We start from the raw sequence: 27599 nt of genomic DNA, 5'->3' as shown, positions 1-27599 counted from the left end.
ATGTCAGAGGAGCTTGGACGTGCTGAAAGAGAAAATGGTCACTACGTGGATCCTAGTCTTCCCCCACTGGAAGAAGAAATTTCAAGTGCACATGGACACATCATGTATTACATTGGGAGTCGCGCTGACATAGGCTGGTGACGGAGAATTGGATCACCCTATAGCGTTTGCAAGTAGGAAGCTATCTAAAGGAGAGAAAAATTATTGTACGAAATAGTGCGAAGAATTAGCTATGTGTACGCGCTCTAGAAGTTAAGGCACTATTTGTTGGGTGGACACTTTAAGATGTATACGGATCATTCCACGTTGAAGTACCTGGTCAACAAGTCTGTGTTGGGGGGAAAATATTTAGGTGGCTACTATTGTTCCAAGAGTACAACTTTGAAGTTCTTGTGAAGTCGGGACGACTGAATGCAGGACTTGATCATCTGTCGCGCATTGAAACATAAGAGGAACCTACTAATTTGGAGGAAGGGTTGCCTAACATGTAGCTATTTTCAGTACACATCACATATAATCACTTTGAAGATATAAGCCACTTCCTAACTGCAAGATCACCTCCTGAAGGTTATACAAGTCTACAGAAGAAGGAAATGGTAGTGTGCGTGACAATTTTTTTTATCATTGCAAGGCATTTGTAGAAAATGGGGTCAGATGAAATATTGCGATGTTATGTGCCTGAATTTGAACGAAGTAGCATATTTGCTAAGGCTCATGGAGGAGCTACAGGAGGATATTACAAAAGGAAATCAACAACCCAGAAGGTTTTTGGATAGAATGGCTTCCTTTAATGGCATCCACAATCAATTATAAATCCCCAAAATTGGTTTGAGGAGGCCTCTTGACTTCTCTAGTGGATGGCCTTCTCCCTAGAGCACCTTTCCCACTTCAGGTACTCTCTAGATGTGCCAAGCCATCCCTTGTGGACTAGACATGAATTGAATTGGGCCATTAGAGAGGACATCTACAGATTTTACATCCAGATTACTTGGACCTCACCTTTGGAAATTGGAAATCTCTTGGAATTCAAAATTCAATGTAAATAAAAAATTTCATCTTCATCCTAGAAGGTTTCTCGGATCACAACCCTATATGAAACAACAGTGGAAAGAGTACAATGTTTCACTTCAGAACAACCCAAACTTCTTGGCAATTCAAGGAGAAAAGATACCAAATCAAAGGGTTAAGTTTCAATCCATTTTAGGGAAACTCATTTGCCAATAGCCAAATCTGAAAATACCCTTTCACAATAGTAATAATGGCAGCATGGAAAAAGTAAAATAAGAAGCTTATATTCTTCACTCAGATGTCAAATAACTTCACAGTTATGCTTTTACTTGTGTCAAATCAACAAGACATATATGGCTGTAAATAACAATGCATAAAGAACATATGTAACTGAATCAAATTTGGAAATTGCACAAGTTTTTGGACAACTGCAAACTTAATTAACATGCTCAAGATGAAGTACATGTACACATCATGGATTTCTCTCAAGTCTGGTACAAATCCTCCTTATGCTCCAAACCCTAGCTAGGGTGAATCGATAAAACCCTAGCAACCAAGAAGATCCAATATGCAAGCATCACTCTAACACATCCTCCGAATCAAGAGGTCCTCTCTTCCTTCTCTTCTTCACAATTCCACCCTAGGGTTTGATCACAAAACCCTAATATCCAATCTCCAAGGGATAAAACTTAACCCTATACCTATAGGATGCTCCTTGTGTGCAATGTGCACTAGTGTGAATGAACATATTTTAATGGAAAAACTCTCCTTCCTCTATTTATATGAGAGATAAGAGAGGCCAAGAATTCAATGTGGGCCTTAGCCCTTACAAGCGCTTGTAGGCCAACACAAGAGAGATGATATGCTCTTTAAGTACTCGTGTCATGTTGGGAACTTCATCTTCTAGATTAAAGTGACCAACTATTTAATAACAAGCCCATTTACTTAAAGATCCCCTCAAAATATTTTATCCTTGTTGGCCTTGGTGAATCAATTTTCTTTTGTAAATCATATAATATAATTTATTGTTGTTTAAATACCTTCGATATTGGCAATACTCCAATTAGTTTTGTAATTTTATTTTTCCAAGGGATGGGATAATGATGGATAGGTTTCTATTTTTACTACTACTTGGATTTTTTATTATTTTATTTTTTTAAATTTAAATTTAAAATTGAAAGTTTAGATATGTCAATGTTACTACTTCTAAATGCAAGAGATTTTTCTAACCCAAATCAATATTTATTCTGTGTAGGTCAAATCTCCTCATACTATAAACCATAAAACAATATGTTGAAATGCACAATAGTGTATGCCACAATGCGACCATTTATGCCAATGCATTGATGCATGCTGGAACAACTGCAGACACTTTCCTCAGGGAAAATTTGGTGATTCAACTATGCTTTTTATATTTACAATAAGTTTGGTTTTATATTATGGTATTTTATGGTTTTGATCTGTTGTGTTACCAAGAATGGCTAAGCAGAGCCACAAACTAGGAAAAATTTAGTGCTACGGCTGGCTTGGGAGTCATTCATAGGGGTCATATTCAACAAGGATGTTCTTTGATGGCTCCTTATCTTCCTTAGAATGGTGCTAGTGGAGGTGGAAGTCCCTTTTTTGAGGGTGGAGCCCTATATGCCTTGGGACTTATACATGAAAATCATGGAGAAGGGATCAAGTAGTTTCTTCGTGAAATCTTACACAATGCAAATCTTGAAGTATCTCATTCCTTTGAAAATATGCACTATTTTATAATAAAAAAGTTGATTCACCCTATTTTTCCAGCATGTTTTTCTCTGAAGGGAGCCATTACAGATGTGTGTTGTAATTTCTACAGGTAATTCAACATGGTGCATGCTTGGGTTTGGGATTGGCAGCTTTAGGAACTGTCGATGAAGAAATTTATGAGGATATCAAGAATATTATCTATTTAGATAGTGCAATTGTTGGGGAAGCTGTAGGTATTAGCATGGGTCTCCTTATGGTTTGGACTGCAAGTGAAAAAGCTAGTGAAATTCTTGCATATGCACATGACACAACATGAGAAAATTACAGAGTATTAATTATTTTTTACGTATCAAAAAACTCTACCTTCAAATAATTTTTTCTTTGAAGTTGTTATTTTTTTTATTTTTATTTTTCCTCAATCTAGCTCAAAGATATGATTCCAATTTAGAAATGACATGCAGGGGTTTGGCACTTGGAATAGCCCTTACTGTTTATGGAAGAGAAGAGGAGGCAGATACACTTATTGAACAAATAACATGGGATCAAGATCCTATTTTGCGATATGGTGGAATGTATGCACTCATCCTAGCATACTATGGAACAACCAATAACAAGGCTATTTGACGCCTTCTCCACTTTGTTGTCTCAGATGTTAGTGATGATGTGAGAAAAACTGCAGTGTTGGCCCTTGGGTTTGTTTTATACTAAAAACCTAAGGAGGTTAAATTTTTTTCCATGTTCCTGATTCTACCCATCTATATTGAATTATCCTTTTTTAGCCAGAATCATAAGTGGAATGTTTTGCATAAATATGTCGGCAACATTACTACTGTTTCTATTTTCCTGTGTTGATTTGACAATTTTCCTTGTATTTTCACAAACACCACAGGTTGTATCTTTACTTTCTGAGTCTTACAATCCACATGTTAGGTATGGAGCAACTATAGCAGTGGGTGTTTCTTGTGTTGGTATAGGATTGAGTGAATCCATTTCACTACTAGAGCCTCTGACATCATATGTAGTTGATTTTGTTCAAGGAGCTTTAATAGCAATGGTTATGGTTCTTGTTCAGACAAATGAATCGTGTGAATCATGTGTAGGTAACTTCAGGTATGTTGTCCCCTGGACTTTACAATGGCTTAGGAGTACTTCATGGAAGTTCAAATTTTAAAAGAAAATATTTCCATCGCTTACCAAATTGTTTTCAAAATGTTGGTATATACATTTATTTCAATTTTCACCAAGCTGAAATGATTTCTTGATATTGTTTCAGGTGTCAACTGGAGAAAATAATTCTCGATAAGCATGAGGATACCATGAGTAAGATGGGTGCAATTTTGGCTTCTGGTATTTTAGATGCAGGTGGTAGGAATGTAACTATTAAAGTACTTTCTAGGTATAAGTATGATAGAATGATTGTTGTTATTGGAATGGCAGTCTTCACATAGTTTTGGTATTGGTATCGACTCATCTACTTTTTGAGCCTGTCTTTTGCACCAACTTCTTTTATTGGGCTTAACTATGACTTGAAGACCCCAAAGTTTGAATTTATATTTGATGCAAAACCTTCATTGTTCGAGTATCCTCACCCAATGGCACCTCCAACAACCACCTCAACTGCAAAGTTTCCAACCATTGTTTTTTCAACATCAGCAAGGGCTAAAACGAGAGGAAAAAAAGAAATAGATAATACAAGTATAGTTGAAACAATATCTGGTGATGATGGTAATACATTTGTATCTGCTAATGGTGTTGTGTGCTTTGGAAAGGGCCCAAACTCTAGTGATAAGGATGGTGAACCAATGCAGGTAATTAGTGTTATTATTGAGGTGCCTTTTGTGGAGAATGGTGATTTGTGTTTATTTGTTTCTCTGTTCACTATTTTTCTTGTGTTTTTTGTAAATAGTAATGTCCTTCTTGGGGTGGATCCAAATTTGGAGATTATTATTGATTGATAAAGGTCAAAAATGTGATTCATCTTATGTAGAACAGGGGTATTCATCTTATGAAGAACCCTGTTACACCTTTATCCACAATCTACCCTAATTTCTATGGAAAGTTACGGTTGTTACTATCCAATGATAATGATAATTTTGATCCCTGATTCTGTCAAAAGAGTATCATGCCTCATCATCAACTGGTGACTTATATATGGCTTCAAAATTGACCTCACCAATCTAAATTGTTGCAAAACAAGTGCAATGTTGTCTCAATGAATGTATTTTTTTTAAATGAAGTTCTGGAATCATGATTTAGAGGTCGATTACTTGGACAACTCACAAGCAACACATACAACGTATCGAATACCAGCTTTCAAGAGATGCAAGCTGATCCGGATTTAGACAGGAACGCAATATATTACAGAGATAACCATAAATACAGAGATGCGATAACCATAAATACAGAGATGCAGCAGAAATAATACTTCATTTCATTACTGTAAAATACTGAAATATGCTTACAAACAGAAATGGAAAGAAACTAGTTAGGGCGATGGTAGCTTATCTCTGAGAAGAGATGTGTGGCTACATGCCTCTGAACTGTTCTGAACTGTGTTACAATGAGGCTCGAAGGCCTATTTATTGTTGAGAAACAATGGAAAACCCTTCACATCCCGAAACCTAACCCTCGAAGATGAAATGCCAAATTGTGGGCCCCGTTTGGGTAAATTGGTACATCAATTTCCCGGGGTCGTAACTTTGGCATACGATCTCTGTTTGATGCGTTCGATAGCTCATTAGAAAGATCTATCCGAGTACTCCCACTTTGGGAGGCAACATGGGTCCATGGACCCATGTTGCCCCAGAATCCCAAAAAAACGTCGTTTAGGGCCTCAAAACGGCTCCGGAAGTTCAGGACCCGAAAAACTGCTAAAAATAGTAAACTGTGCTACAATTTAGGAAACTAAAAAGACTGAAAGAGACAGTTGTGGGGGTCCAAATGGGATAGGTGGGTGGCCACCAACATCCACCTGGATCATTCCTCCCCCCTTAGGAAGCAATGGTCCCCATTGCGTTGAGTTCCTCCATTTGCTAAACTTGTCCTGCAATCTCTGATATGTCCAGTGATGGTGGGAAGCATGGTCGACGATGGTCCACATTGAACATTTGGTGCAGGTGAAGGAATGGAGGAATGATGTGCTCCAAAGCATTGTTCCCCATAGCCTTGGTACTGCTGTAAGGACCATGTCGGAGTGGTTTGAGCTTCTGATGGGTTCTGTCGATGCAACCAGACTTTGTTGCCCACCTGAAACTTGTGTGGTACCCATGTGGGTGAGGAGAAGTTGTTCCTGTGTTTTGTCATGACCGTATCCCTTTGCTGTTGCTACTGCATGGAGGAACCCTTTGCAGGGGTCATGGATGTAGCAACGATCTTCCCCTTACTTTGGGAGTGAACCAGACATATGAATTTCCTAGTCTGTGATATGAGCTTGTTGCCTTTCTTGGTAGTGATCAAGGATGTGGCAGTAGGTGGGGCTACCTCTGGTATCCTGTATAATGAATTGTTCAAAGAAATAATGACAGCACGAGGCCTTGACTCATACACAGCATGTCGCCTCCACAAGTATGGCTGGCCTAATAGTACATCACAAACATCCAGAGGTGTAACATCACACAATACCTCGTCTGTGAAGGGTTTGATGCTGTAGGGAAGGCGGCACTGCTGGCGAACTTTCAGATCTCGTCCTTCGTGAAGCCACCCGATACTGTACGGCTGCGGATGCGGTGTAGTCGGTAGGCCCAACCGCTTCACGACCTCTACTGAAACCAGGTTCTTTTGGCTGCCACTGTCGACAATGAATTGTAGCGGCGAACCCTTCACCCACATCTGTGAGTGGAAAAGACGCTCCCCTTCCTCTGGATTTTCGGGCTCATCTTTGTGGATTTTGGCGGTGGCAACAGTGGCACTGGGATCCGCATCAACGATCTGCTTCCCTTTACCATTCCCCTTGTCAGGTTCTGGCTCAGGGTCGGAACATGCACCTGATTCGGAAGCCTTCAATTCGGCCACCAGCGACTGCTTGGTTCGGCACTCACTTGTGTTATGAGTGGGACCCTTGTGGAACTCACACTACTTCCCTGTGTCCTTCTTCGGCTTCATGGTGTTGTTCTTTTCTTGCGGCTTCGACGGGTTGTCTTGGGTCACTCCTCCTTGGCTTTGTCCTTTGGGCTTCGGATTTGCAGATCCAAAGTCTCGCTTCTTCTGTTTGAACTTTTGCTCAATTTTGACAGCGTATCGGTATGCTGTGCCGAGTGAGGGGATGTTCGAGAAGACCATCTCTTCCTGGATGTATTTGTGCAGGAAGCCACGGTATTTGAGTACCAGATGCAGCTCAAAATCTTTGATACCCAACTGTGTGCGAAGGGTATGAAAGATGTTTGTGAACTCCGGCACATCTTGGTCTCGTCCCTGCCGCAGTGTGGTCCATTTGATGTATTTGTCCTCATAGCTTCCGACAGGGTAGTACTGCTCCTTGATGGCATCCCGGAAGTCATTCCAAGTGGGTGCAGCTGAAAATAGTGAGCTTGTACTTTCATCCTTCTGCTCGCAGTAGGTTTCCCACCAGTCCTTGACGTGGGGCGCTGCTTTGAGAAGGGCGAAAACAATCTTTTCCCGATTTGAAAATTCATGAACAGAAAAATACCCATCTAGCAGATTTAACCATTTATCTACGGCATCTGCGTCTATCTGACCCTCGAAGATGGGGATTTCAAAATTAACTTGTACCTTAAACAGTGTGGCGTTTCCAGAGTAGTTGTTGGAAGCCGATGCGTCGCCTCTGGGTAGCCGCTGAAGAATCTGCGCAAAGATATCCATCATCACGTTCCTTTGCCGCTCGAGGGCTTCTTAGAGCAAGATTTTGATAGGATCTCCTGCCCCCTCGTCTTTCTTCTCATCCGCCATGGGAGGTCGTCGGGATTTGCGAGGCTGGTCTTGCAAAGGTTCGACCAGTTCAAGCCCTAACTCCTTATATCCCGACCTCGTTGGGGACATGCAAAGAAAAACAGAGAAAAAGCAGACCGCTCTGATACCACTGATCCGGATTTAGACAGGAACGCAATAGATTACAGAGATAACCATAAATACAGAGATGCGATAACCATAAATACAGAGATGCAGCAGAAATAATACTTCATTTCATTACTGTAAAATACTGAAAATATGCTTACAAACAGAAATGGAAAGAAACCAGCTAGGGCGATGGTAGCTTATCTCTGAGAAGAGATGTGCGGCTACATGCCTCTGAACTATTCTGAACTGTGTTACAATGAGGCTCGAAGGCCTATTTATTGTTGAGAAACAATGGAAAACCCTTCACATCCCGAAACCTAACCCTAGAAGATGAAACGCCAAATTGTGGGCCCCGTTTGGGTAAATTGGTACATCAATTTCCCGGGGTCGTAACTTTGGCATACGATCTCCGTTTGACGCGTTCGATAGCTCGTTAGAAAGATCTATCCGAGTACTCCCAGAATCCCAAAAAAACGTCATTTAGGGCCTCAAAACGGCTCCGGAAGTTCAGGACCTGAAAAACTGCTAAAAATAGTAAACTGTGCTACAATTTAGGAAACTAAAAAGACTGAAAGAGACAGTTGTGGGGGTCCAAATGGGATAGGTGGGTGGCCACCAACATCCACCTGGATCACAAGCAGCATTGTAGATATGAATTTTGTGGTTGTTTGAGAGAAGTGTGAAACTGTACTGACAGTCTCAAGACAACACCTTAAATTCAACAGTTTCAAGAGGTCGAATGGCACTGTCTTCGGGATCCCCATAATGTTTAGACACTAGTGGAAAAACAGAGACCATAAAAATGATATACTATCTAATTGCATGCCACCAAGGGAACATATGGCATATAATGTCCTTAAGGTTATACTCAACATGTATGATTGTAATGTTATAAAGACTCGCCTACAACATGGTTCACTTTGTCTAAAAGAGTTTGAAAAGGCTAGATAGAGCCACGCTATCAAAGAAAAGTTTTTTCCTTCTTCAACCATGGGCATATAAAGCCGATGCAAGGTTTACATGAGCTCACCCTTTCAAATCACCAACATATTTTTTTCCCCATTTCTTGGATTCTAATGAAGGAAAAGATTCAAAATTTAGGACTTATGTTGAATATATCTCACAAGAAGAAACCTTCTTGACATTACTAAGTGTATTTGGAATTTGATGCCTTGACCTAGAGAAAACGAAAGTTGTATACACTAAGGATAGATGTTAAGACAAGAGTCATTGTTTGAGTGCAAGGCTATGTGAGGTTTGATATTAACTTTTAAAATAAAAAAGCATAAGGCTATAATGAAGCAGTTGTAACAAGGGTTTACACAATTGCAAGGAAACTCTTTTAATAGACTCAAGTTAGGGAAACAAAGTTGAGATACTTTCTTAAAATTGAAAAAGTATATAGGTTAAGAGGCTGAAATTCAAGCTTTCTTACACTAGCTAAAGATGGGAGATGGGCCAACCAAAGCTTTCTTTAGATTCCTTGTATCAAAGGAAGCAATGAAACAGATCAAAGTTATTAACAACATTGAAGGGAGGGTTAATGAAGTAGATATCAAAAAAGTGTTTGAAATCATTATAAGATTACTTTTCAAACACAAGTTGATATACAAAAGAAAAGTGGCCATGCAAATGTCTATTGGTGTAGTTCCTTGATGGTTTTCTAATGAACAACAAAGGCTATGTGATCATGGTTTAATTTTAAATGAGTTAATCACTGCATTGGAAAAATGGCCAATGATAAGTCTCGAGGGATTAATGACTACTCGTGTGAATTTTAGAAGGCTACATGAGATTTTTTCAAACCTTACCCATGACAGGGGTATAACGAAGCACTTTAGTGACAATCATTTAGGAGTTCCTTCAACAAAGGTTTGATCATGTTCATTCCAACACTTGAAGATTTTGAGTTAATCACCAATGGGCACTTGATAATGTTATTCGATGTCACATTTAAAATCATAGCTGAAGCATTGGCACAAAGTTTGAGACATATTTTCCAAAGATCATTAGACATGGTCAAACAAGTTTCACTAATGGGTGTTATATTATACTCAATGTCATTGTAATTTAACATGGAATTAAAAAGGCCAATACACTAGGTTAGAAGCTATGTTCATTAATACTAACTTTGAAAAGGCACATGATATCATGTGATGGCCATTTGTTCTTTCTATGTTGAAGGCCTTGGGGTTTTTCCCTTTCTCAATTTAAAGTGACAAAAACCTTTTTCATTGATGTTATTTCCTTGTCCACTAACTAGGTTAGGTTAGAGGAAATTAGCTTGTTCAGGGCAATTTGGCAAGGTTTCTTCCTCTTTTTTTCCCTTTTTGTGATGTTAACAAAAGTGCTAGATCAACTTCTTTAGAGAAAGAGTGCTCAAGGCATTATCAAAGGCATACCCCTTTAACATGGAGATTCTTAACTTGTAAAAGGATTTGTTATAATACCATGGATCTCAATCCTCTATTTATAACTATTACTAAAAATATTTTGTAAATATAAAATACTTACCATCCACCTGTTAATTATTGATAATTAAATTAAAATTATGAAATACCCATTCCAAAATATACACCTCTAAAAAGAGTGTATAAATGTAATTATTAATATTATTGAAAAAGAATTATTATGAAACTCACTTGAACAACTTTAATGATTACCAAGTTAGGGCTACAATGGAGATAAAATTATGTTCTCCATTAATATTTAACATCATAGTCTAATGCTCAGAAAATAATGGAAATTCCGGGATGATTTTGATAAAATCCAGTGGAATTTTCGGAAATCTAGATTATGGTAGTCAAGCTTCAAGGTTTTGGGTTCCCTAGGGTTTTTGATGTTGTTGAATCCATTTCCATAATTAAAAACAAGGTTCAAGCACTATTGTCATATTTTTTGAAAAAAATTAATCGGATTTCGAAGATTTTTGGCTCTCCAGGAAAAATTGATGCCTCAATAGACAATGCCCTATTTAACACCTACATTATGTAACCAATTCTTTGTTATAGGTGGTCTAAGGAACCTCCATAAGAAGGCCTTGATTCAAGGTGGGCTCCGATGCAAGATGACCAACGCTCCAACATGTTTTGTGTGGTATAACTTTCAATAAATTACTTATTGGCAATAACCATCCCTTCTCGTCCATTTAAGCCGATATAATATTGTTGGTGGATTGTGTATTTGTGTATTGTCTCTTGATCCTATTTAATTCCATTCTTGACTTCTTAAGGCACCACAATGTGGTCAGTCTTTGGAACATTGTTTCTGCATATTGTGAATTTATTTGATTTATTTTAAATATTGTATTGAAAATGAACAATTGATTTCACTTTTCAAAGTGGTTTTTTTTGGAGTTGTTTTTGAAATTATTGTCGCTCTATTTAATATTTCTTAATCAAAATTGTCCAACCTCTAGTCTTGCAAACATATTCTATTATATAATATTTTTATTTTTGCAAGTTGTTCATTTCCATTCATGCCTTCTTATTTTTCTTTCACAGATTTGTATATGCAAAATAAATTGGAATTCTCAGCTGCCAGTTTAATATTCTAGAATCTAAACATACTCTGGCTGGAAATGTTTTGGTATTTTTCCTTCTTCTGCTTCCACCTAAAGACAAGCACCTAAGTTTGTCTTTAGTTGTTTTGATTCTCAGTTCCTTGATATATTAGGTTTTCATAATGATGATTGGTGTTAATGTTAACTGATGCCAATCTTCATTTTGTAATTCAGGCTCATAATTTTTTCTAGGAATTTAGTGGTAAGGTGTGACCTTATATGTTTGTCTCTCCCCTATATTCATAATCCCACATCTACATTTATATTTTCACACTTGTGAAAGCAATGAAATTCATGTGGCACTCCTATATTTAATGTGGGGTACTCATAGTTATGATAAAACAAATGATAAGGTACAAAATATGTAGTAGCAACTCTGTAAAAGATGTATTTCTTAGGATCATTTTGGTGGTATCATTTATACTAGTAGTTAAAGAAGACACCTTTAGACATCATGAATGAACATTGCAGCCCATAAACCCATAGGAATACCATCATCTACAACACTAAGATTGACAATTAAGACTGAGAAGCTTCAAGAAGTTAAGACAACAGGTGAAAGAAACATTTTAGTGTTTTTGTGAGTAAGATGATATGAAAATTCTAGATGCAAATTGATGACATTCTGGAGATGCAAAAGGAATTTGTATTCAAGAAGATATTGGAGTGTATTGGTAGTAGAGACGAATGATATAAAGGTTGTAAGATTTCCTATGGTCCCTCCATCCATATTCTCTAGCCTGACCACCACTGGGACACTCTATAAATACTAGCAGGTCGTTGTCATGCTTAGGAAAACAAGGAAAGTTCAACTATAGCATTACATCATCGACATATTTCTTCTTCTCTCTTATAAACAGATTTGGATTAGAACATCCTCATTATTGGTGTGTACCTTGTGCATTTCTTGATTGAATATTTTTAGATCTGTATTGACAACATCAAGACAACATTTTTCTTTGCAATTTTGCTTAATTATTAATCAACATACTCCATATTATTTACAACATTATCAGACTTGTTAAGGGGTGTATGGAAAGGGTGATTTATGCAGTCCCTATGGCTGTTGTTTTTCAAGAATTCCAGACTAATAATTGAGCATATTTAGGGAACTATGTTTAAGGAAGTTGCAGAGAAGTTTTAGAATGAGTTTGAATTGGGAAAGGTCTATTATATCCCAAATGGAGCCTTTTGAGTGGCAAACAAATAATTCAAAATAGTACCAAATGATTACAAGATGGCCTTGCATGAAAATTCAGAAGTTGAAGAAGTATGACACAGATGGAAAGAGTTGTTTCCATATCCTTATATTCTGAGCATGCATTTGTTTCTGAAATCATTAAGCCTTTTGTAGGTGAAGGAGAGCCATCCTACTTCAATGTTAGAGTACGTATGAGTAGAATGGCTCAATCCATTGAGGGTTGTATGGGAGTTTATACAAACCATGTTCATCACTTATATTCAACCTAGAATGGGGGTTTTTACACTCTTAAATGTGTTATTTTGGAGGAATTTGATCAAGGGCCAATTTCTTCCAAGAATTTCTAGGGTGGACTTATTCCTAGACCCATGTTAGGGATGACCCCTCTTCATCTTCCAAATAGAAAGCATTTATATGCTTGTTTGGGCACATTTGATGCCTCCTCAGTGCAACAATACACCACATTGATGATTCATGGCATTAATCAATCCCTAAAGTGTAGTTGGAACACAAAATTTTTAGATTTCTTTCAAGACCATGACTATAATTGAGCAACTAGTGCCTTATATTAGGTTTTCAACCTATTTTTTCCAACACAAGTTTGAAAGTACACCTGTAGCAACAACACGAATACATTGTAATGTCATTTATTCCATCAATGAGGAAAATTGATGAATGAACAAGAAGAAACAATAATGAGATCAAAATCTGTCCAAAAAATGAAACATGCTCTGTGATAGTAGGGTGAGATTAACATAAGAAAGACACTCAACAACAATATTATTCCTAGACCTTGTGAAGCAGATCAACCCTCCACCTTTTCATACTTTCAGATCCAAAATTAATTTGATAGAGGCTTTCCATTTCCTGTGTTTTCTTTTCAACTAATTGGTTGACATTTCTAGCCTACATTTAAAGGCATGAGCACCTTCTTTAAGAGGTGACCTAGTCAACTTATTGTGGATTGAATTTTTGGAAAAGAGAAGATTGCACCCCATGTTTTTAGACATTTCTTTGAGGAGGTTTGAATTTTTATTTTTTGGACTCACAAAGGAGAGGCAAGGCAAAGATGTAACCAATCAATGATTATGTTAGTAGGAGGTTTATTTCCTTTAGATGCTAAGGATCATGGCATCTTGGGGCATGTTACCCACCCACATTTATGGGTAACCATAGGAGGAATTTTTTATTCAATGATGCAAATTGCCAACAAGCTATCATACATTATTTATTATATGTTTTCTTTTTTTTCATTTGTGTTTTCACAGGTTATCTACATGTTGAGCTTTTTAGCATGTAACTTAGTTGACATGATTATGGATACGTTTTTCTTGAAGGTTGAATACTAATTTCCTAAGTTGTTCATTTTTATGCTGAAATTTTATTTACTTTGTTTATACAATTCATTTGGCCACATAGTGGCAACTATCATCCAAATGAAGAAAACATGTTTGAGTTTCTTGTTTTTTTGGGGGAAATTGGCATTGACATTGGTGATGTTGAGGTATATGTTATATAAATCCTTTATAGTCTAATTTAGTTTATAATCCAGTGTTCATCATCTTTCATGTCTTATAATCTGCATTGTATCTTGTTTCATGTTTAGAAGAGTACCTCGATATTGATTGTATGAAGCATGAATTGAAAAAAGAGCAGAATAATAATGATGGAGTGAGAAATTTAGAAAGAGAGAGAGATCTATGATATTGATGTGTATTTTTTAATGTCTCTCTCATTATTGCAGATGGTGAAACATAAGACAACTTTATTGCAGATCTGGCAGTGGGCTTGGCCATGGTAATGTTCATTTTTCAGTATTTGGCTACTTTAAAGAGTATAGAGAGATTAGTGAGTTCAAGATGTAGCAAATGTTACACCTTAGTGTGTGTAGAGTCAAGTATTCAATCCTTGTTTTGTTATATACTTGAGGATTGTAGGTTTATGGTTATCATGAAGCAATTAAGGTATAACTTCACTTCTGATCTATAAGGGTTGTATGCCTACATCATTAGGGCCAAATCAGGACAAGTGCCCCTTGCAGGTCTGAGTAACTTGCCAAATATAATCATGTTCTTTTATAATTTGGTCTTTTGATTTTTTCGGAATCAATTATTTGTTTTGCCTTTTATTTACAGTCTTTATTGTCACCTTTGTAGCTCTTACAAATTGAGGAGGAACTAGGTCGGTACCAATGTATGCAAGCGCAATTTTCTGCAAGCCTATAGAGACATACTAAAGAAAACGTTTTGGCATGTTCAAGAATGTTTTTGATGTTTATGATGTGGGGAAATCAACACGATGTTTTTCATTTTCGAGAATGGTTATCTCTATTTTTTTGGGAGAGAGCCTCGATTGAAGTGGAGCTAGAAGTAATAAAGGCTATATGTATGTACCAACAATAAAGTCAAAATACCCTTTTCTTCTTGGATCCCTTGATTATTAAATTTATATTTTTAAAATGTTGAAGACAACCATTCGAACATAGACTACATAACACTTGGAACTTACTTTCGACCAAATGATAAGCATGTTTTGAATTTAACTCATATTATATTTAGATCAAATAATGAATCCTATGATACTAGAGATAGATAACTTACAGGGAACAATATCATTACTTGATATGCACATACCACTCTTGTACATATTTTAAAAGGTTATTTTTCTTCTAATAAATTCATTTATTGAAAATTGTCCCAACATTGTGCCATATGAAAAACACCTAAAAGTTCACACATAAGCTTATGCAATTATTGCACAATAAACAAAACCCACCTGGTGACAATGTGAAAACAAAACAAGAGCAATGACATTTCCACCATGTGGCTCTTGTTTCCTTTATGATGTAATTTTCTAGCCAATTGTCTTACATTATTTATTATATGTTGTCTTTTTCTTTCCATTTATTTTCATAAGTTATCTGCAACCTGAAATTTTTAGCATATAACTTAGTTAGCACGAATGTGGCTAATATTTTCCTGAAGGCTAAATTCTAAGTTTTTAAGGTGTTCTTTTCTATGGTGACATTTTCTTTGCTTTGTTTATATAGGTCATCTAGCCACATGGTGGCCATTATTGCACCACTCAAGAAAAAATGTTCGAGTTTGTTGCTTTTCTAGAGAAAAATGGTAGAAATTGCTGATGTTGAGGTATATGTTGTATAAATATTTCATAGTTTAATTTATTTTATATTCTAGTGTTCATCGTCTTTCATGCCTTATACTCTGCATTGTTCCTTCCTTCACTTCTAGAAGAGGAAATCAATGTTATTGGTAAGAAGCAAAAATTGAAGAAAGAGGAGAACAATAACACTAGAGCGACAAATTAAGAATGATATAGAGAAGAGAACCGGTCTAGTGATACCCTTAAAGCCAATATCCTACATGAGACACACACATACAAATTCATGGTAAAATCTTTAGAGTTTTTGAATTCACATGCAATGCCTTGGCAATGTTTTGGAGTTATGAAACAATAATATTTCATGTGTAAATTGTAGTCCAACCAATATTAAGTTGGAAACTCCTATTGTAATACTTGACATTTCATATAATATAATCTGTGTGGTTCAAAATTATTTACAGTTGCACCTTATGTTATTTAGTATTGTAATTAACATATGCAACTTTGCCTTTTCTTGTTAGATGAACATGCACATTGTATGACATTTTTTTTTTTAAATTTAGTTGCAAAATCATACTAATTAATTTATATTCATAAATAATTAACACATAAAATCAATCTAAAACTATTAAATTAGTAGTTTATATTGATTAATGATGAACAAAAATAAAATGAATATACGACTAAATTATCTATTTATAATGATTTTTAGTGAAAGTAAATGAAATTAATATAAACTACTATATTAGTCATTTATATAATGAATATGAAAATAACAAAAATAAATAGATGACTATTGAAAATGATATTTTGTTATTACAAATAATGACAAAAGTTTTCATATATACAAATATTAGTAGTTAATTTATAGTGTTTATAACACGAATGAAATTTAGTCATATTTCTTTCATCATTAATTGGTTTTTTTAGGTGATCATATAGTAATATATTTAGTTGTATATTTGTTCATTAATTATGGCAATTAATGACTAAATCAATGACTAAATTAATGACTAAATATATGATATAATATACTACTAGATGATAAAATTGAGACAACCAATTAATGACTAAAAGTTGGTCACATTATAAGATATTTTAAATTAGCTACTATTGGTCATCGACTGAAAAATGGTTGTTTATATGCAAATTTTAGCCATTTTTTTAGTAACTAACTAGCCATTTTATACTAGTGATCTCAATCCACCTCTAAATACAGAATTGCAGGATTCTCCCTAATATCTACTCTATGTTGTGGTACCTCTTTCTACACTTATTCCTCCTCTTATGGATGTCCCAACATTCTACTCGCAAGACCCCACTCTCTAGAATGCTGCCTACCATTATTCCATTAACTATCACAGCCTACATTCAGTTCTTTGGTGCTCTCCCTTCTTCCACTACCCTTTTCTATCATACCTATTTGAATTATTTTGTTTTTTGTCACTTGTCAGTATTTTTGTTCCTCAATGTTCAACTGCAAAACCTTGTTTCTTAGTGTGCAGCTTTTGCCAGTCTAGGACATCTGAAACGTGGTGTGCCAACTAGTTTGTGCAATACTAGCTAGTAGAACCTATGAGGGTCTTAATGAATACTACCCATATACTATGTCCCATGCTTGATTAATTTCTCTTAGTTTTTCTTGTGTGAAATGAGCTAACTTTTGTCATAGAGGAAAACATGATAATAAAATTAAAAAAAACCTAAATAGGTTGCCGAAACAAAATTTATGGGTTATTTATGTTCTTAGTTATGGATTCCCTAACATAATTTGTTTCCTCAATTCCAAACAGGAGAACTCCTACACTTTTCATACATGTATAAAAGTGCACTTCCCAGAGACATCACACATGAACCCACTTCATTGAATACACTACAATTAGATGAATTCCATTTATTCAATAAGTTGCAATCATGGTAGTTTGTGAAACCACATTTTTCTCCATGATTTCCCTCTAGACTCTATAATTGTCCACCATACTGGCACACTTAACATATCATTAAAAATAATTATGCAAATAATCCATGATCGGTTAGATATGGAGCACCTCTTTTAGTTGGCCTTGCTTACACTAGGTTCTTAGCTTGCTGATAGAAGCAGTGTAGCTGGTGAAATATAGTTGATCTGTAGGTGAGGATGTTAGCATGGGTGTATTAATTGGATTGAAATTATGAATCATTAATTGTAGGGGGCACACTCATGGTTAGCCTTGTTGCACTCTCTTCCCCTACGCAGTAATGGCTAACACATCACGCTCCTTATTACTGTGCAATCTCATGGAGAAAGTGTCCATCCACTTGCGTAACATATTTTTTCCTTTGCGCTTCTCTCCAAACTCTTCTTTCATGGGCAACTATAAAAGTTGGTTTCCCATGGTAAACATATCCAATTGTTAAAATATTAATATTTCGTTTCATGTGACTAAAGGTTGACATGGACCTTGACCATGTTCAAGTCTCATTCTACAGTGGGCAAATAGAAACAAGAGCATCTACTTGAATTCTATAACAATAAGATAGAGGCTTTAGAATTTGAAATAGAGACCTGGAGTTTCTATGAAAAGCAACTTCATTGCTTCAACAAGGACTTGGATTTCTTCAATTGGTACTTCTCTTAGAGAATCCAAATAACATTTGTTGCCAACCAACATTGTAACAACTTTCATGTCAGAATGGATTGTGATATCATGAAGCCAATGGCCCACACTTTCAAATGTGTACCTCCTACTAAAAATAATGAGGGAACTAATAAGTCCATTGTAGTAAGCAAAAGTGACAACTTGAAACCTCTTCTAGCCTATGGTATCCCATAGTTTTTACTTGATATACTTACCATCAAACTCCGTACTATGAGTCTCAAACTCCATACCTATTTTGGTCTTGGAATTCATGTGAGAATCATTCCTGCCATATATGAATAATAGATTTGACTTTCCCACTACAAAATCCCAATCAACACCACCTTGAGCAAGTAATATTCACATGTATTTCCCTCCATTGCTTCTAGAAATGCACATAAGGGACTTTCAAAAGCACATAAATGAAATGGGTAGAACTTAAAGTGAAATGTAAATAACTTTTAGCTACTGAATGCCTTAACGGAGTATAGAAACAAAAAAATCCATTACACACATGAGGTAAACCCTATCACATCCATTACAAGTGTGTTATAGCTCCATAACCCCTTTTGAAAATCCAAGGCATCACGAAAATCAATAGTGAAAATCAACATAGTCGTTATGCTCTCTTGTGGGCTTAGAAAACACTATAAGAACCCTGAAAATGAGGAGAAACCTATAGTAACATAGAAGAGGCCACCAAACTAACAAGGAGCCACCCAAGCAATACGAGTCTAGAAAATTTCGAGCCAAGAAATCATTGATTTTATGTTCTTCCCAAAGCGACACGATGTTCAACCCTACAAGCTTTGTCTGACCAGAAACTCAACCACTTGGGCTTCTCTCTACTTCTAATGCCACCCAGATAAACAAGGACGTAGGCCTTTTCTACCTGGTGCTAATTTCTAAAAATGTTTTTTACCCTCTAGCCAGTGGGCCAAAAAAAGAAAATGAAATTACATGGGAAAGATAGTTGAAAAAATTATACATAAAACATGTTAGCGTTTGAAATTTCACCTCAGGCTGAGAAGGCAAATCTCAAAGCTACATCAAACCATTTCACCTCGTAGCTAGCCCTACGGGGTATGAGAAGGCTCTCTCCGGTCTATCTCGGCAAATTTTCAATGGGATGAGATGACCAATCAAAGGTAACACTGATATTAGGCTAGTAAACTGATTAAAAGGTTGATTTGGGGGTTTTTGGTGGCAATTTGAGGAAGTGCAATTCAGGGTGCGGGGATTGAGCTCAGGTTTTGCAGGTGGGTCTTTGGGGAAGGGTAGGAGTTTGTGCTGATGCCTTTAGCTGAGATGGATGATCAAGGAAGAAAAAAGAGAAGCGCGCGGGGTGAGACCCGTCAAATGGCCAAAACCTGTAAAATTCCCAAAAATGCCAAAAATGCTTCAAAACTCTCAAAATTTCTTGGGTTTGCTGCTAGGAGGATGCTAATGAGTATCATGGTGAGTGAGAGAGGCCTCAGCCAAGATACGGAGCGGGTTGGTCTTCTTCTTCCTCTTGCGGGCCTCGGACAACCTCCTCTGGAATATCTTCATCTTTGCTTTGCAAACATGCATCCTCGCCCAGTAATGATTCTTCATGTTCCATAGCAGTCTCTTGTCCTGGTTGGCCTTCTCCAACAGCCTCTCCAAGTGTGCATTCACACGGATAAGCATGGATTCCCTCTCCTTGGGCAACAAGTCACCGGGCCTCCTACGGTTGATGACTCGGTCACTTCGAATCCGCCACAGCTCATCCAACTCTTTCTCATCCTCAAGTTGCTTGTTGCGCTGCTCAAGATAGTTTATTGTTCATTGGGCCATGTCGAGCTTCTCCTGTAACAAGCGGTTTTTCGCCTCTCTATGTCGGATGATCTCATGCAAATCTGAAGTGGGGGAGCGAGCATCAAGATCAATGATGTCAACCTGTGTGTCACCGGCTCTCTCCTCCTCTGTCATGGGCTGTTTGCCCTCCCGTACTGCTGATGGAGAACGCGAGGCCCCTTCCACCTAGTGTGGAGATAACACTCGCTGACCTGTAGATGATGATGGCGAGACCCCTTCCACCTGCTGTGGAGATAGTACTCGCCGAGCTGCTTCAAACAAGGCCCTCGGGCCTTTCTGATAAGTGAGCTGAGGTGAGGAAGCAACATGTCTCGGAACAGTGATCTCAGGCTGGTGTGACGGACCTCCCTCCTCATAAATGGCCTCTGGCTCTGGCTCTGGCTGTGGTTGCATTGTAAAGAACTCATGAGAAATGAAGTCTGCCCATGGAATGCCCTGCTGACTCAACTGATGGGAAACAATGAGCTGGATGAGACCATGATGGCACAAACTCCTATACTGCTGAGCTGGGGACCGCCTCTGAAACACGGACACCATCCTCTGAATGTCCTGGAAGAAGAAATCCGGGATGTTCATCATCCTCACTCGGGTAAAGTGCATCAACAGGCGAATATGATAAGAGAAGACCTGTGAAAATCTCCCCTCACATGTGAAGTAATGCATGATAAGCCACATGATCGGAGCATACTCCCCCCGGAGGAATCTGAAAGGAAAGACGCCCGACAAGTGGCTCACGAATGCTGGCCTGACATATGGCTCAAAATAAACATAATCCAGCATTTTGCGCTTGGGCCACACCTCACCCACATTTGGTATCCCGGTAGCCTCTGAAATCACCTCCGGAGATAGCACAAAATTCACCCCTGCAAGAGTGACCTGCCCATCCTGAAGGTGCAAAACAAATAAGCGGGCCAACTCCCTATGGTGCTGAATCTGGGCAAGCCTCTCACAGAACTGAAAACATGACATATAACGGAAACAATTCACTGCCATAGGACAGGCCTGCAACTCTGCCAAAGAGGTGGGCTCCTCTCTTTTATGATGACCACCTTTGCCACCCCTACGAGGCCTCCGCTGTACCTCAACCTCTGTGGAAGAAGACCGGTCATCACCTTGCTCATAGGTTTCAGTGGTTGACATGGTGCTTTTGGGCAAAGTGGAGAAAATAGACAAAGTAGACTGCTGCCCTTGCCTGCAAAAATGCTGAGTTGTATGCTCGATTGATTTGGAAAGCACGAGGGCGATTGAGCAAATTTTGAAGCAGTTTTGTGAGTGACAGGTTGACGGGTCGCGCACAGGCTTTGACAGGTCGCTCACGGGCTGACAGGTCGCACCCGTTATGTTTTTACACTGCGGAGAGGCACCTGACAGGTCGCGCACCGCCCAACAAGTCGCGCACAGTCCCTGACAGGTCACGCACCTGAAAAACGACCAATTTCTCTGCACTTCGCCTTCGTTCGCCTCTTCGCCCCATCTCTTTGCCTTGCAAGCTCTTAGATGCACAATGAGGGTGTTTTAGAGGGAATTTGACTCTTTATAGGCCCAATTTGAAAAAATTTACTTACCAAACCCACTTTCTAATGTTTTGTTTTGGCATTCACTTTTAACACTGATTTGAGTTTTCTTTGTCCTGAATTTGGCTCTTTGAGTGCTTTAACTCTGTTCTTTTTGCAGGTAGACCATATGATGGACTCTGGCGAGAAGACCAGGGCTATTGCCGACATTTTGAAGAATTTTTGAAATTTCCTTATTTTTTTGCAAAATTGACATGACCTTGGCTTTAAAAATAGAGTTTTTAAATCCAAGGTATAAATGAGTTGTACCTGATGAAAATATCAATGAAACATATTTACATACCTCCTTCTGGCTTGCTGGGGACTCATGGACCTCTAACTCATGATCTTGCAATGACATTTGACTGAAACCCTAGACCTAAGACTTTGGACTTCAAGACAAAACAAAACAAAGTGTGACAGAAGCTCATTAGCTGATATGACCTGATCCAGCAAAGCCAAGAAGGGAACAAGGACCAGCTCCTCCATCAGTTTTATGGCATGCCTAATGGGATGCAAAACTGACATTGATGAGACACCTACTTATGCATATGCAAAGAGTTTTTTTATCACTGATGGAGGGCATCATGTCCGACACTAACATTGGCTCCAATGGGGATGGTAGCTCCTTGGAGGTGCCAAGAACCTTAGACCTCTGGGAGAGCAGACCAGTGCCTTACAATCATTGGGCAATGGAGTCATTATTTGACAAACAATACAAGACTGACTCATTTATTGAATGAAACTTGACTGAGAACTAACTGAAACTTAACTGGAACTTGACTCAAACCGACTCGATGGCAAACTGAAAGAACTTGAAAAACTCACTCAACAGACCAAACACAAATGACTCATGACTGACTTAACTAAAACAAGAACTTACAAAGCTTATTAAAGGGCAGCAGTCCATCAAGATTTGAAATCATGATGACAACCACCTGCATACTAATGAAATATGTACAATCATGTATAATGAGCTTTCCAATGTAACCAATCCAGCAGATGGCTACATACCAAATTTCTGCTCTCGCTTATCTCGAGCAGGCGAAACGATGAACCTGTAGGCAACTCAAAATAACCACTGAAACCAAAGCTTATGATAATGAACCAGGCAACATTTATCTTTTCTAATGCTTGCAGAAGAATGCCAAAGGGATCTTGATAATCCTGAAGCACTACCTTGTTTGGAGATCCAGCTGCAAAAATATAAGTACTCGCTTCATTCTGATCTGAAAGAACAGTGGGTTGCTGATTGATAGGAAGGCACAGAGAAGTATAAGCTTCTACCATATGAGTGTTGGCTGTAAATTCCTTGACTGTGAGAAATTTTGACATATTGTCTCTCTCAAGCTTATATTCCTCAATTTCATGGTCTAGGTCATTCTTAAACAGAAAACAATCCTCAAGATCATCAAACATGATAGCCTCATCATCTTCATGAAAGAAAATATTATCTGTTTGCTGATCTATAAAACTAATTACAACACTGTCATCATTTTCAAAAGAGGAAGAAGTTTCACCAACACTTTCGTGACCATGTGCACACTGCTGATTTGCTTTAGCTTGGGTTGTAGAATGACCTTTCAAAAGCTGATCCATCTCCTCTTCAGACAAAGGAGAAAAGACTTTCTGTTTCCCTTTGCTCAAACAAGTCTTGTCTTCTTGAAATAACATTTCAAAACATGAAAAATCTGAATGACAATCCTGATCTTTTGAAACTTGGAAACATTGTTGATCATCTTCATATGACATGGCAATCAAACTATCCAAATTATGATTGAAAGAAGAGTTTTCACTTACTTGAACAAAGATCTCATCTTGTTGTTCATGAGCTGGCTGAATTACCTCCTCATGCAGGCTCTATTCTGATGGCATAAGGACATTTGGATCAAGAACTTTGTCCATGATCTCAACAACAAAACTCTCCTTTTAAGGATTCAACACAAGGTATTCTTGGTCACCATGATCTGAATTTTGATCTGAAGTAGCTGTCCTGTCTTCTTCAATCTGCATGTTGTCTTCTTCTGTGGGCAGATCTGAAACAAGCTCTTCTCTTTCATCAATTACAGCCATATGGCCATCTTCAACCTGCTGATCTTGTCAAGTATCCTCTAAGATTTCTATGTGTTGCTGAAACGGCTTTTCATACAGGGCTTCCATGATCTCTTCATCCATAAAATTATCATCTTCATAAAACTTCTCAAGGCTTTCAATAAAACTATAGGCATGCTTGCAACAGTCTTGAACTAAATTCAATGATGGATAAGAGTCCTTATATCTTTCAATGAACATAGCATGAAAATCCTTTAAACAATAAATACAAGCAGGCGGCAAACTTTCATACCATGATTGGGCTTTACCTTCCAGAGTGGCCAAGAATATCTTCATCAAGCAATCTTCAGGAAAATCCACCTTCAACTTGCGAATATGCATATGAAATCTAACTAGATGTAAAGCAGCATCCTTCTTACCATCATCATTAAATGTAGGCAAATTCCTTGACCAACCTACCTTCGGAATTTTATTCGGAAAACCTGGAATGTGATCTCGGCTCAAGGGAGCATATCTTCTTGCAATCCGATCCATCTTGAGAAATCTCAAAGCTACTGATCTCTCTGCAGTGAAGTCACCATGAAGCATTGGTTGCTGGAGTTTTCAGTGAAAGGAGTCGCCAGTGAATGATTTCAGCCTTTCAAGTGTCTGATCGTTGTCCACTATCAACAATCAAATCTGAACTTGATACATGTACTGGGGTAAAATGCAAATGAGGTGCTGTATTCACAAGCTCACTTCATTTGTTTAATAAGCTGCAGTAAAGAAAGAGATGGAACACATAAACACACTTACAATTACAATAAGAGAACACACCATCAACACAAGAGTCCACAAGAATCCCAATGATGTCTGCAAAACCCTGGTCTTCCTTTTCCTCAAATTGCAAAGATACAAGTAAAATATACAATAGGAGCTTCTCCCTCAAGAGTCCAACCATGAAAATGAGCAAGAGAAGGCATAATATAGATGATCTAACTCCTTTCCCCACCTCTAGGGGTCGAGCTCAGCTTCCTAGGAGCTATTTCAACTAATTCTAAACTGAGCACTAGATAATAGGCAGTCAAAACAACTTGCCTCTAAAACTTAGGAAACCTATCCATGCATTAAATTTTCACCATTTACATTCAAGAATCTTCTAGAAGTGATCAAGGAGAGTAAAATTATCTAAGTGCCATGAGAATTACACAAAAATCCATCATTTACATGCCTCAAAAGTCAACCAAGGTGAAAACAGTGTTTTGCTGGCCGAACTGGTCAAAACAGGCAAATTTCACTGACAGGTCGCGCACATTCACAGCTCTGTTTGAGGGCCTTCCCGGTGTCCAAATCAGGTCCAAGATAGCGCGTTGGAAAGGCCTGCGAGTCTACTTTCCAACCCCACCGGAATGTTTGAATTTAGAGTTGATTTGACCCCTCAAAAGTCATTTCTCCCAAGACAGATTTCTGCAACTCAAAATAGGGGCAGAAAGTCAAAATTTGCATGTATTTTGAGCTTTTGGAAGCCCAAATCTCCATAAAATCTGAAACCCATCCATAGGCAAGTGTATTTTTGCATGAAAATTCCAAAAATGCAAAGTTTTCCCCGTTCTGAGTTTCCCCCATGTAGGGTCGCGTGCGGGGTGAGACCCGTCAAATGGCCAAAACCTGTAAAATTCCCAAAAATGCCAAAAATGCTTCAAAACTCTCAAAATTTCTTGGGTTTGCTGCTAGGAGGATGGTAATGAGTATCATGGTGAGTGAGACAGGCCTCAGCCAAGATACGGAGCGGGTTGGTCTTCTTCTTCCTCTTGCGGGCCTCGGACAACCTCCTCTGGAATATCTTCATCTTTGCTTTGCAAACATGCATCCTCGCCCAGTAATGATTCTTCATGTTTCGTAGCAGTCTCTTGTCCTGGTTGGCCTTCTCCAACAGCCTCTCCAAGTGTGAATTCACACGGATAAGCATGGATTCCCTCTCCTTGGGCAGCAAGTCACCGGGCCTCCTACGGTTGATGACTCAGTCACTTCGAATCCTCCACAGCTCATCCAACTCTTTCTCATCCTCAAGTTGCTTGTTGTGCTACTCAAGATAGTTTATTGTCCATTGGGCCATGTCGAGCTTCTGCTGTAACAAGCGGTTTTCCGCCTCTCTCTGTCGGATGATCTCATGCAAATCTGAAGTGGGGGAGCGAGCATCAAGATCAATGATGTCAACCTGTGTGTCACCGGCTCTCTCCTCCTCTATCATGGGCTGTTTGCCCTCCCGTACTGCTGATGGAGAATGCGAGGCCCCTTCCACCTGGTGTGGAGATAACACTCGCTGACCTGTAGATGATGATGGCGAGACCCCTTCCACCTGCTGTGGAGATAGTACTCGCCGAGCTGCTGCAAACAAGGCCCTCGGGCCTTTCTGATAAGTGAGCTGAGGTGAGGAAGCAACATGTCTCGGAACAGTGATCTCAGGCTGGTGTGACGAACCTCCCGCCTCATAAATGGCCTCTGGCTCTGGCTCTGGCTGTGGTGGCACTGTAAAGAACTCATGAGAAATGAAGTCTGCCCATGGAATGCCCTGCTGACTCAACTGATGGGAAACAATGAGCTGGATGAGACTATGATGGCACAAACTCCTATACTGCTGAGCTGGGGACCGCCTCTGAAACACGGACACCATCCTCTGAATGTCCTGGAAGAAGAAAACCGGGATGTTCATCATCCTCACTCGGGTAAAGTGCATCAAAAGGCGAATGTGATAAGAGAAGACCTGTGAAAATCTCCCCTCACATGTGAAGTAATGCATGATAAGCCGCATGATCGGAGCATACTCCCCCCGGAGGAATCTGAAAGGAAAGACCCCCGACAAGTGGCTCATGAATGTTGGCCTGACATATGGCTCAAAATAAACATAATCCAGCATTTTGCGCTTGGGCCACACCTCACCCACATTTGGTATCCCAGTAGCCTCTGAAATCACCTCCGGAGATAGCACAAAATTCACCCCTGCAAGAGTGACCTGCCCATCCTGAAGGTGCAAAACAAATAAGCGGGCCAACTCCCTGTGGTGCTGAATCTGGGCAAGCCTCTCACAGAACTGAAAAAATGACATATAACGGAAATAATTCACTGCCATAGGACAGGCCTGCAACTCTGCCAAAGAGGTCGGCTCCTCTCTTTTATGATGACCACCTTTGCCACCCCTACGAGGCCTCCGTTGTACCTCAACCTCTGTGGAAGAAGACCGGTCATCACCTTGCTCATAGGTTTCAGCGGTTGACATGGTGCTTTTGAGCAAAGTGGAGAAAAGAGACAAAGTAGACTGCTGCCCTTGCCTGCAAAAATGCTGAGTTGTATGCTCGATTGATTTGGCAAGCATGAGGGCGATTGAGCAAATTTTGAAGCGGTTTTGTGAGTGAGAGGTTGACGGGTCGCTCACAGGCTTTGACAGGTCATGCACGGGCTGACAGGTCGTGCCCGTTATGTTTTTACACTGCGGAGAGGCGCCTGACAGGTCGCGCACCGCCCAACAGGTCGCGCACAGTCCCTGACAGGTCGCGCACCGCCCAACAGGTCGCGCACAGTCCCTGACAGGTCGCGCACCTGAAAAACGACCAATTTCTCTGCACTTCACCTTCGTTCGCATCTTCGCCCCATCTCTTTGCCTTGCAAGCTCTTAGATGCACAATGAGGGTGTTTTAGAGGGAATTTGACTCTTTATAGGCCCAATTTGAAAAAATTTACTTACCAAACCCACTTTCTAATGTTTTGTTTTGGCATTCACTTTTAACACTGATTTGAGTTTTCTTTGTCCTGAATTTGGCTCTTTGAGTGCTTTAACTCCGTTCTTTTTGCAGGTAGACCATCTGATGGACTCCGGCGAGAAGACCAGGGCTATTGCCGACATTTTGAAGAATTTTTGA

The 27599-nt window shown here is 38.8% G+C and overlaps 1 pseudogene; it reads left to right on the top strand.

Moving 5' to 3' along the window:
- LOC149238372 (26S proteasome non-ATPase regulatory subunit 1 homolog A-like) lies at positions 1–27599 on the top strand (annotated as a pseudogene).

The sequence above is a fragment of the Pinus tabuliformis genome, chromosome 8 (genome assembly GCF_031772625.1).
Source record: "Pinus tabuliformis cultivar Carrire ecotype Pingquan chromosome 8, CPIR1, whole genome shotgun sequence".
Lineage (NCBI taxonomy): Eukaryota > Viridiplantae > Streptophyta > Pinopsida > Pinales > Pinaceae > Pinus > Pinus tabuliformis.
The sequence above is the reverse complement of the archived record's forward strand: the minus strand, read 5'-3'. Positions and strand labels throughout refer to the sequence as shown.